The following is an 11,114-nucleotide window of genomic DNA, read 5'->3' on the forward strand; positions in this document are numbered from 1 at the left end:
ACCCAAACTCTGATGAGGACTTTAGTAAACAACCCAGGTGTGAAGACAGTCTCCACTTTACCTTCTGTAACCCACACTGAACCCATATTAATCACAGGATCTCTAGTTTAATACTGTAGTTTCTCACAGTAGACCAGTTTATCATATTACACACCTGTACACACCTGACCACACACCTGTAAACACACCTGACCACACACCTGACCACACTCCTGTACACACACTCCTGTACACACACACCTGAACGCACCCCTGTACACACACCTGTACACACACCTGTACACACACCTGAACGCACCCCTGTACACACACCTGTACACACACTCAATCACAGTCCAAATTGAATGATACTCTGACAACTTCCTTTTCCTCAGAAAGAGAAAACCAGTTGGAGCACATTTCACTCTCACTATATTAAAAGTGTATCTGAGGTCAAATCAAACTCTTCAAATGTGTATTTGAGTATAAAACTTTATTCTGATGTATAAATACTCAGGGCTTTGGGTTTATATGTGTGTAAAGTCAGTAAATACTGAACAGACTGTCTGTATGTGACCCAGAAATCCAGACAGACAGCAGTGCTGCTGTTTTAATGGTCTCATTATTAACTACATCATCCATGTACAGTCAGATTAAACAGGTTCTAATGTTCCACTCATACATGAAGAGAAACACAGCATGAAGCTCAGTGACAGAGTTACTGCAGGAGAACTTCAGGAAGTTACTGTGTTTCTGAGAGAGACAGAGAGAGACAGAGAGAGAGAGACAGAGAGTGACAGAGAGAGACAGAGACAGAGAGAGAGAGAGAGAGAGAGAGAGAGACAGTGAGAGAGAGAAAGATGCATCACAAAATTTGTTTGTAAGCTGTTCCAACAATAGAATCATCTGCCTCACTTAAAAACTACTATAAAAACTATGAATACAATATTATTTTCAGTTTCACTGCACTACATGACCAAGTTGGTCAGTTATGTTTAAACACTGATAACATCTACACAATGCTTAGAAAAGCACACTGTGACATTGTAAACCTCTAAGTGCAGGTGTGTGTGTGTGTGAGTGTGTGTGTGTGTGTGTGTGTGTGTGTGTGTGTGTCCACATTCTTTGGCTCCAGTTCAGCTTGTAACCAGAAACCAAACTGGTTTAACTGATCAAAGTTCCACAAAAAAATATTTTCCAATTTGGTAAGTGGTGCTCTGTGGTCAGTAGTTCAATCAGCAGTCCTGTGTGGTCAGTAGTTAGATAAGTGGTGATGTGTGGTCAGTAGTTTGATCTGCAGTGCTGTGTGGTCAGTAGTTTGATCAGCAGTGCTGTGTGGTCAGTAGTTCTATCAGTGGTGCTGTGGTCAGTAGTTAGAATAGTGGTGATGTGTGGTTTCCACTGCAGAATCATGTCTGTTTTTAATCCAGTCCCACAGTTGTCAATCATCAACCACCAGGTGTTTTTTTAGCATTACACAACTTTACCAGCCTTTTGTTACCCTGCCCCAATTTTTTTGGAACGTGTTGTTGGCATCAAATTTTAAATTGGCAAATATATATAAAAAAACAAACATTTCTCAGTTTCTACATTTGATATGTTGTCTTTGTACTATTTTCATTAAATATAGGGTTTAAATGATTTGCACATCATTGCATTTTGTTTTTATTTACATTTTGCACCCACACATTGTGTCCCAACTTTTTTGGAAATGGGGTTGTAGATAATTACAAACAGACCACTATCAGAATATCTCTGACATATGATGAGAGGCACTTTAACCAGCTCGTCGACCCTGTCTGTCTATTTGCACACAGCATCCAAAACATGAAGCTACTTTCTTATTGTCTAGTTCTTTTTCAGATGTTATGTGTGACACCATTTAAGGTGGACTGAAAACTCTGAATAAGAAGCTGAACAGGAAGTCAGTTTCCACCTCACTCATACCTTTTGGCTCAAGAACAGCGAGTTTGAGAAGAGTTTGTTAGCTGATACCAAACGCGATGAACTAAATTAATCAAACTTGATGTTTGAAAAACTTTTATTTTGTTAAAACCATAGAAGTACAGTAAGTTTGAATATAAAAATATGAACATATCCTGATCTTGTATGTGCTCTAGCTGTGAAGCGTCCAATCTGCTGTGCAGCACAAAACAACTGAGGTCTGTGACAAGCTATAGCCTATTGTTTGATCCAGTGCCATAGGTAGACATACATTTTTGGGTAGGCCTGTGAAAAAGTGGGTTGGTCAACAAAGTACATGCAATTTCCAAATGCGCTAATGTCCCATCAGCCTACAGCCTATTCCAGCCATGCAGTCATAACCCTACCTAATCCATCATTACTGCTCTATGGTAATTCAAAACAATAGCAATTAACCAGAATACAGGATTCATATAGACACAATTAACACTGTAGCACCCTTCACTATAAAGCCTATGTCTGCTCATCACAGCCATGTTTGCCCAATGAAGACGACATTACTGAGGTAAAATCAGACAGCTGAGACGTCCACAGATGAGAAAAAAACAAAACAGTAAACGTTAAACCCTAAACTTTATCACTGTAGGCTAAAGCGTACTGCCACAGCGGGAATGAAGAATATTTATGATCCATTCATGTCTTACCTTAATGCACTGAAGTAACGTTAGATGTTTACTTTCACATTTTCACAAAGCCCATGTTTGCCTTTGTAGTAATATAACATTATAAGTACAAAATCCACAGAAAACTATTTTTTTTTTAAAGTACAAATCGTTAGGATGGAATCTCACATTTAAACATCCACAGTTCCATCTTTTTACCCAACTGGAGCTTCAAATTCAAAACACTGACACGCTGAACGAACCGAAGGCTTGAGACAATGGTGGATAGCAAACGTTGCTGTGCATTGATTGGAGGGCTTAGAAGAGAAGGCGGAGTTTGGGGGAGAGTGTAATGATTTGATTGGGCAAAATACAGACAGCTCTCACAGAAAACAAATCAAATTTCCCCAAGACCTGTCATCAACCTGGGCAGGTGCAGGTAGTGGAAGGGAAATAAATAACTAAATTAAATAAATAAATAAAAAACAAACAAACAACAACAACAAAAAAAAAAACAGCCAATTAAAGGCCCTGAATTACTCTGGGCCCTGGGCTTCAGTCCCTGCTTCAAGTTGCATGTGCACATCATCCCTTTCAAAACAAAAACCTTGTACCTCTATTTTTGTGGTTTTTTAAGATTTTACAGAATTTGAAAACGCCAGCTGTTCCTTAGAATGTGTTAAATTTCATAATGAACTGGTGAATAGAAATGCTACAGAATTACTTGGAAATGCTATTCTGTTAACTTCCGTTCAAAGTTAAGTAGATTTTTCTTCCTCTGTAAACAATTTCACTAAACACTGATTATCGGAATTTAAAGATTTTTTTTTGCTGCCTCCAACTCCAGTCAGTGCTGTGAGGCTTTAACTGTATTGTACGGAGACAGTCATAAACAGATAAATATATTTAAAGGAGTGCAAAATAAAAACAGCCTTGAATAAATACAGAATGCAGATCTGTAGGCTAAAGAAAAAATATACACAGTGCAAAGAAACATACTGTGAAACATTACATAAAAAACCTACAGAAAGTAGTAATCAGAACTAGAAAACAGCAGAATCAACTTCCTATATAGACATTGGCAAATAACCACAACTGAACTGAAAACTTCACCTCTCTAACCTCAGTTCAGTTTGAGAGTCTGTTTCATACTGAAAGTTAAAAACAAACAGTAAATCAGTAATAATGTCCATTAAAAGGTGAGAGCAGAGTTACCTGTTTCTGAGGTCAGAGTTCAGAGTCTTTCAGAGTCTTCAGTTAGAAAAGTTCAGCTCCGTCTTTATCAGGATCTCCAGTCCTACAGCAGAGACACTCATCAGCTCATATATGATAATACGATCTGTAGTTTCTCACAGTAGACCAGTTTATTATATCACACTCCTGAACACACTCAGCTCCTCTACTGGACTTTAGACTGAATGATTAACTAGCTGTAACTTCCTTTTCCTCAGAAAGAGAAAACCAGTTGGGGCACATTCAGTCACATTAGAGTGTATCTGATATCAAATCTTAACAAGACTGGGCAAGCAGAGTTTTGAAGGATCAACATCAGCTACACTGCATTTGTCATACAAGTGTCTAAGTGTCTACTGGATTTATTTATATACAAAACTTTATGTACTGGGTGGAAAATTCATACTTTATGTTATTAAACATATGGGAAACAGTGACTAAGAAGTGGTTATTAAGAATAAATAAACTACAAGTTTATATAGTTTTGGTCTTGAAAATTCATTAATAAATATCTTTTAAACATAACTAGCTCTTTGAAAGCTATTTCCAGGTCATTTGTAAGCATGTATTAAGAGGCAAGTATCTATATATAAAGGATGAGTATGTTCCACTTGCAAATTCATTTATAAACATTTGTTAAATGTATCTAATTATTTGCACATTATTTTTAAGGAATTTGTAAACATTTACAAACTACCATACACAACTGTGGACAGATTAATAAAGACTAACAAAGCACCTGAACTACTCTCAGCCAAAAAATGCAACAAATTTGCAGAATGTTTCATGGGACAAAATCATAAATATCATCGCTGCCAGAAAATAATGCTGCCCCACACACAACTCTGCACAATAAGACTTTAGCTACAGTGGTGTGAAAAAGTGTTTGCCCCCTTCCTGATTTCTTATTCTTTTGCATGTTTGTCACACTTAAATGTTTCAGATCACCAAACAAATTTAAATATTAGACAAAGATAACACAAGTAAACACAAAATGCAGTTTATAAATGAAGATGTTTATTATTAAGGGAAAAAGAAAACCTACAGGGCCCTGTGTGAAAAAGAAAACATCTTGATGATCCCCAAGACTTTTGGGAGAATACTCTGTGGACTGACGAAACAGAAGTTGAACTTTTTGGAAGGTGTATGTCCCGTTACATCTGGCGTAGAAGTAACACAGCACTTCAGAAAAGGAACATCATACCAACAGTAAAATATGGTGGTGGTAGTGTGATGGTCTGGGGCTGTTTTGCTGTTTCAGGACCTGGAAGACTTGCTGTGGTAAATGGAACCATGAATTCTGCTGTCTACCAAAAAATCCTGAAGAGAATATCCGGCCATCAGTCCGTGACCTCAAGCTGAAGCGCACTTGGGTTCTGCAGCAGGACAATGATCCAAAACACACCAGCAAGCCCACCTCTGAATGGCTTAAGAAAAACAAAATTAAGACTTTGGAGTAGCCTAGTGATCTGATTGAGATGCTGTGGTATGACCTTAAAAAGGTGGTTCATACTCAGAAACCCTCCAATGCGGCTGAATTACAACAATTCTGCAAAGATGAGTGGGCCAAAAGTCCTCCACAGCGGTGTAAAAGACTCATTGCCACTAATAATGCCTAGTTTTTCTTAGTTATGCTTGTCTTTTCCATCAGTGAGCCATTTAAAATATAAACGAGTGGAATGTCTTTATTTAGCCATTCACTTAGAAATTTGATACTTCATCATTTTGAATACTGTCATAATTAAAAAAAAAACTACTGTATACCTTATTACCATTATATTGCCAACTCTAATGTTGATAACACACAAGCACTAGCTTGTTATCAGTTCTTAGAATCTGATGCTGTGACTGCCCCCCCTCACATCTTCAGCCAGAAATAGCCTCCCACAGAACTGTGGCTGAGAATGAGCTGCTGCTTGTGTGTTTGTGTTGATATCAGACTCTCGTTCTCGAGCTTCACTTCAAGTTCTGATTAAAGATTTTTTCCTCATCTCACCATTAATTACCAGGTAGGATTGAAGGATTAAAGGATACAGAAGTCAACAGCTATAACTAACAACTGTTAGGGAGTCTTCACAGAGTCTAATGTCTAATGACTGGACACTTCCTGATTTCTGTTGTTTAGCTTCTTGACTGAGCTTGCAAAGCAACAACGGACCTAAACTAAGCTGCTTTATAGCTGTTTATATAACTAATATTAAGAACTATAGAGCAGGTTTGTATGTCTACTTGATCAAGCTGTTGTAACACAGCCAATTACAGTTAGTTAAACATGTCTGACTTTAGAAGAACAAACACTTCAGGATGAGCTACTCATACATATTCATTATTGTTTGAAGCATCACAGAAAGCAGGTCATCTGAGGCTGATTCATTATATTAGCCGTACACAGGGTTGGGTAGTAATGGAATACATGTAACAGCATTTCATAATCAAGATATAAAAAAGGTAACTATATTCTGTGACAGCAAACAGATTAAAGATGTATGATATTAAAATGACATTAAAGTCACAGATGTGCAACTAATTTGTACAAACTCCCCACTTCCAATAATAAATATGACACTCATTATGCCACTGACTATCTAGTAATCTAACTTTTAAAAATGTTAACTGAAACCTTTGTGAGTTGAAATGCCAATGCTAAGACAATCAGCTTCCACTGTTTTGTGAGAAATCAATGCCTTTTAAAATTCATAGGACACATCAAATTCTGTGGACAGCAGCTGAACTGAGGAACCATCTACAAATTACACTGCTTGGTTTCTGTAGTTTTTCAGTGAAAGTGAGTGTGCATGTCTGAACTTAAACAGCTTACACCGTACAAATTTGTCATTTTTATGTTTGGATTTCAGCATTTGGCCATTTTACTAAATGTGAGATCAGTGACCGTCTGTGTGGAACACAATCTCAGCTGTTTGTGTTCCGATCTTCTCCACTGTGGTTCAACATCACACACATAGCAAAGAAAATTACAAGGTAAAAACAATTTATTTCATTTTTTATTCCAAACTACACCTGACTTATTTAATTACCTGATTAAATAAATAAAATATTTCCTGACATTTTCAAATGGATACATACATAGCAGTCATAAAGCATGGACGATTATGTGGTATATAGAATACATTTTTGTAGTGACGCTCCCAACCCTGACTATACCATGTGTTATAGTGTCATCATATTATAACCAGTGAAAAATCTCAGTGTTTTCTGTACATTGTTAAATACATAACAGTATTGTATGAAATCTGTTGTAGCTCAATCTGTCATCAATGTATTTAATATTAATTGCTTATCCTGAAGCAGCAATGCAATCATGATCATCACATGATCACATACATATAAAATGTTGGTCAGTGTTATTAATAATAATAATAGTAATGAACTACACAGATTGTGCTTTTACGCTGCAGGGTTTACTGATAAAGCTGATAATGTTCAGTTTAACCATCAAAACCTGAACACACTTTAATCAAACTCCATAATGAAGAACTGAGTCCATACAGTGAACATTACACTCATACATTCATAAACAGGTTCATTTCCTACCTTTATATTTCTGGACACTGTGTGATGTTAAACAGGCCGTTTCTCCTCTGGAGTGAATGTAATGTTGTCTGTTCTGTTAAGAGAGATGATGAAGTCACAGTGGGTGAAGTTCACTGAGCAGCGTCACTAAAACAGGTTCAGTCTAAATCTCAGTGATGCTGTGAAGAAGAAAACACTCTGCATGTCATTTGACCTACAGTCTCACTGAGACACACAGACTGCAGTGTTTTCTTTATGACGAGCTAAAGTAAACAGGATGAAACACACCGAGTCACATCACCACATTACACCATTCTCCAAAACATCCATCAGCTTCCCATAAAGAAACACATTCAGTTTAAAATCCTTCTCCATTCAAAGCTCTCAACAATCTTGCTCTTTCCTGTCTGTGTGACCTTCAACCATACAAGCCCTTGCACTCTCTGATCTTTTACACCTGGACTGCTTACTATTTCCAAGGCAGCGGGGAGGCCTGTCATACAGATTTCAGTTGATGCCATGTTGGAGTATCTTCTACAAAGTGAGCATCAGATGTGGATACATTGCTCTACCATCATCTTATCTGCTTACCTGCTACATTAATTGTGGGGAGCAAAATTAAGTGGGCTAAAAGCCTGTGTTAACACTAGCTAACGTCACATTCCCAAACAAGGCCTCTATCTACTGTTTTTACCAGCTAACATGAACCAGATCACTATATCACACATGTATCAGCGATCTTTACTATTTATTAAAAAAGTAACCAGAACTTTTATATTGTGTGAAGAGTTATGTTGTGTATTGTGTAAGAGTCTATTTATTTTAAACAAACTGGTAGCTGTGCAGTTGGCTAGTTGGCTTCAGGTGCTGAATTATCAGTAGTGGTATGTCTGTCACAGAAAGTGACTGTCCTACACACAGTGTCCTTTCAGTATCATAAGAATGTGAAGCAGTGTGTCAGTGTTACTCCTGTTTATAACAGACTCATTATATGACAATTGTTCTGAATTTGGTTGAACTTTTTTTAATTATATTTTTATTAGGAAATAGCTGTTTAGTTTCACAGAAATATATTGACAAATTGCATCAATACTACCTTAACATATAGAAAATTGACTATACAATGAAATCCTCAATGTACCAAGTCCAGTCTGTGACACAGCTTTTCCAGTATTTTGAGAAAATGTTCCTTTAGAACAAAACTATTCACAGTAGAACATAATAAGGGGAGTTTACATTCTAAAGATCTTACATAGCACATCTTCACATATTCAGTCCAGCAAGAAAAAAGGATCTGGCCTTATTGGTTTTACATACTAATCCATTTTGCCCATATCTGGTTAAACAATTCCTTTTGCATTTTGAGGGAGGCGGAGAGCTTTTCCATTATATAAATATCATGTATTACATCCATCCATTCATTCACAGTAGGTGGGTCTGGTTTTATCCATTTTCTAGTGATAGCCTTTTTACTAGCTACTAAAAGTATGAGAGCCAATTTCTTATCCTTGCTGTTCCACATCTCGAAAGGAATATTAGCCAAATATATAGAATCACATCTGAAAGGAATTTCCTTTCCAAAAATAGCTTCTAATCTTTATGTATCTCCGTCTAGAAGGGAGCAAGAGCTCCGCATCCCCAAAAGACATGAAAATGGTCAGCATCATTTTTCCCACAGTGTCTCCAGCATCCTGTGTCAAAACCTGAATGTCGTTTTTGCAACCGTGTGATAAAAAAGCGCATAGTATTTTTCCAAGCAAATTCTCTCCACATTGCTGAACGGGTTGATTTCCATTGTAGTTGGCACATTCTATGCCACTCTTCTTCTGTAATTAACATATTTCCCTCTTTTTCCCATTTCTCTTTGACATAAATTGTATTTTCAGATTTTGAAGAAGCCCTTTATATAATATAGAAATAACTTTATTACCCATCTCTGATTTACATGTTGACAAAAATATCTTAAAAATTCCTACTTCATTTGTCTTCACAGCTTTGTCCAGATTTTGATTAAAGTAGTGTCGGACTTGGAGATATCTTTAAAAGTCACTTTGTTCCAAACCATATTTCGTCTGCAAAGAATCAAAACTCATAATGGTTCCCTTTTCAATAAATGTGTAGTAACTTAAGAGTCCTTTTCCCACCCAGGCCCGGAACCTATCATCAAATTTTGTTTGGGATAAAGTCTGTGTCATATGCGCACCACTTCAAAAGCCTAGATGAGCTTTGTAAGCCACATAACTTAACTGTCCTGTCCCAGACTTTCATTGCAATATTTATCCATGGATTATTCTTATCTATCATTTTATTCCTCAGTTTACTATCTGCAATCGTAGCTGCTAACGGCTGCCCTTGTAACAAGGCTCTTTCTATTTCTATCCATCTCGCTGAGTATGTCGGGTTACACCAACACACTAAGGGCCTTAGCTGAGCTGCATAATAGTGATCGTATAGACAAGGAAGGTTCAATCCTCCCCTTTCCTTTAATAAGCTGCAAAGTTTTATATCTAATCCTAGGCTTTTTCCCTTGCCACAGAAATCTTGATATTAATTTAATTTACTTCCACTGGTAGAGTTTGAAAAAGATAAAGCATCTTAGGTAAGATATTCATTTTAACACGTACAACTCTAAAGTACAGACTCAAATAGGGAATAACGTTCCATCTGAACAAATCTGACTTAATCTTAGCAGTTACAGGGCCATAATTACATTTGAATAATTCTGAGGTTTCCTTGGCCAAATTAACTCCAAGATATTTGATTGAACGGGCATCCCAGTTAAATTTATGCTTTTTTCGAATATGATTCGGTGGATCATAATTAAAAGTAATAATTTGGGTCTTCTGAATATTGAGCCTATACCCTGAGAGCAAGCCATACTCTTCAAGCAAAGATATTAAACTTGGTAAGGACGTTGTGGGCTGTAATAGATATACCAGTACGTCATCAGCAAACAGAGCCAGTTTATGTTCCCCAAGTTTTGTTTCTATACCTTTAATTTCAGTGTTTTGTCTTATCCACTGGCTCAATGGTTCAATGAATAGGGCGAAAAGGAGAGGAGAGGCAGCACACCCCTGTCTCGTACCACGTTCTAGAATGAACGCTTTTGATACGTAACCATTCATTTTGATGTGTGCACATGGTCTATCGTACAGTGCCCGGAACGTGTCAATAATTGAACTATGAAATCCAAATCGTGATAAAACCTTATATAGAAACAACCACCTAACAGAGTCGAATGCTTTTTCCGCATCTAAGCTTATAAGAGCTGCTTCTATTCGATGCTGCTTAATGTGTCTAATAATATGTAGTGTCCTTCCGATATTGTCCTGTGTTTGTCTTTCTCTGACAAAGCCAGTCTGGTCCAAATGAATTAAATCAGGTAGTATCTTTTCTATTCTTTGAGCTAGTATAGATGTAAATATTTTATAGTCAACATTCAATACGCTAAAAGGTCTATAATTACTACATTCCAGTTTATCTTTGCCTTCCTTTGGAATTACAGAAATAATCGCTACCCTCCAAGAAGGTGGAATTTCTTTTTTTTGAAGTACCCAATTACAGACCGTCAATAGAGTCGGAGTCAGCTCCTCTTTAAATGATTTGTACCACTCAGCAGTGAAGCCATCTGCCCCCGGAGACTTGTTTATTTTCAATCTAGATATTGCTACTTGCAATTCCTCTTTTGTTATTTCAGCTACCAAATTTTGATTTTGTTCCTCTGTAACAGATGACAGATTCAAAAAGGTCAGAAATGCAACTATCTGGAGATCATTATTAGTTTGT

At 37.0% G+C, this 11,114-nt stretch overlaps 1 protein-coding gene across 6 annotated transcripts in view; it reads right to left on the reverse strand.

Annotated features, from left to right (window-relative positions):
- The window catches only part of LOC118802060 (ribonuclease inhibitor-like), an 86,995-nt gene that overhangs the window by 72,112 nt on the left and 3,769 nt on the right, over positions 1-11,114 (reverse strand). For 3 of the 6 annotated variants that reach the window (XM_036562518.1, XM_036562516.1, XM_036562519.1), the window contains 2 exons: positions 7,350-7,422; positions 3,780-3,861 (listed from right to left, as the gene is read on the reverse strand). The gene's annotated coding sequence lies outside the window, so the exon portion shown is untranslated. The remainder of the gene's footprint in view (positions 1-3,779; positions 3,862-7,349; positions 7,423-11,114) is intronic. The other 3 variants (XM_036562517.1, XM_036562515.1, XM_036562520.1) reach the window with 1 other exon arrangement.

This window comes from Colossoma macropomum, unplaced genomic scaffold, assembly GCF_904425465.1.
Source record: "Colossoma macropomum unplaced genomic scaffold, Colossoma_macropomum, whole genome shotgun sequence".
NCBI lineage: Eukaryota > Metazoa > Chordata > Actinopteri > Characiformes > Serrasalmidae > Colossoma > Colossoma macropomum.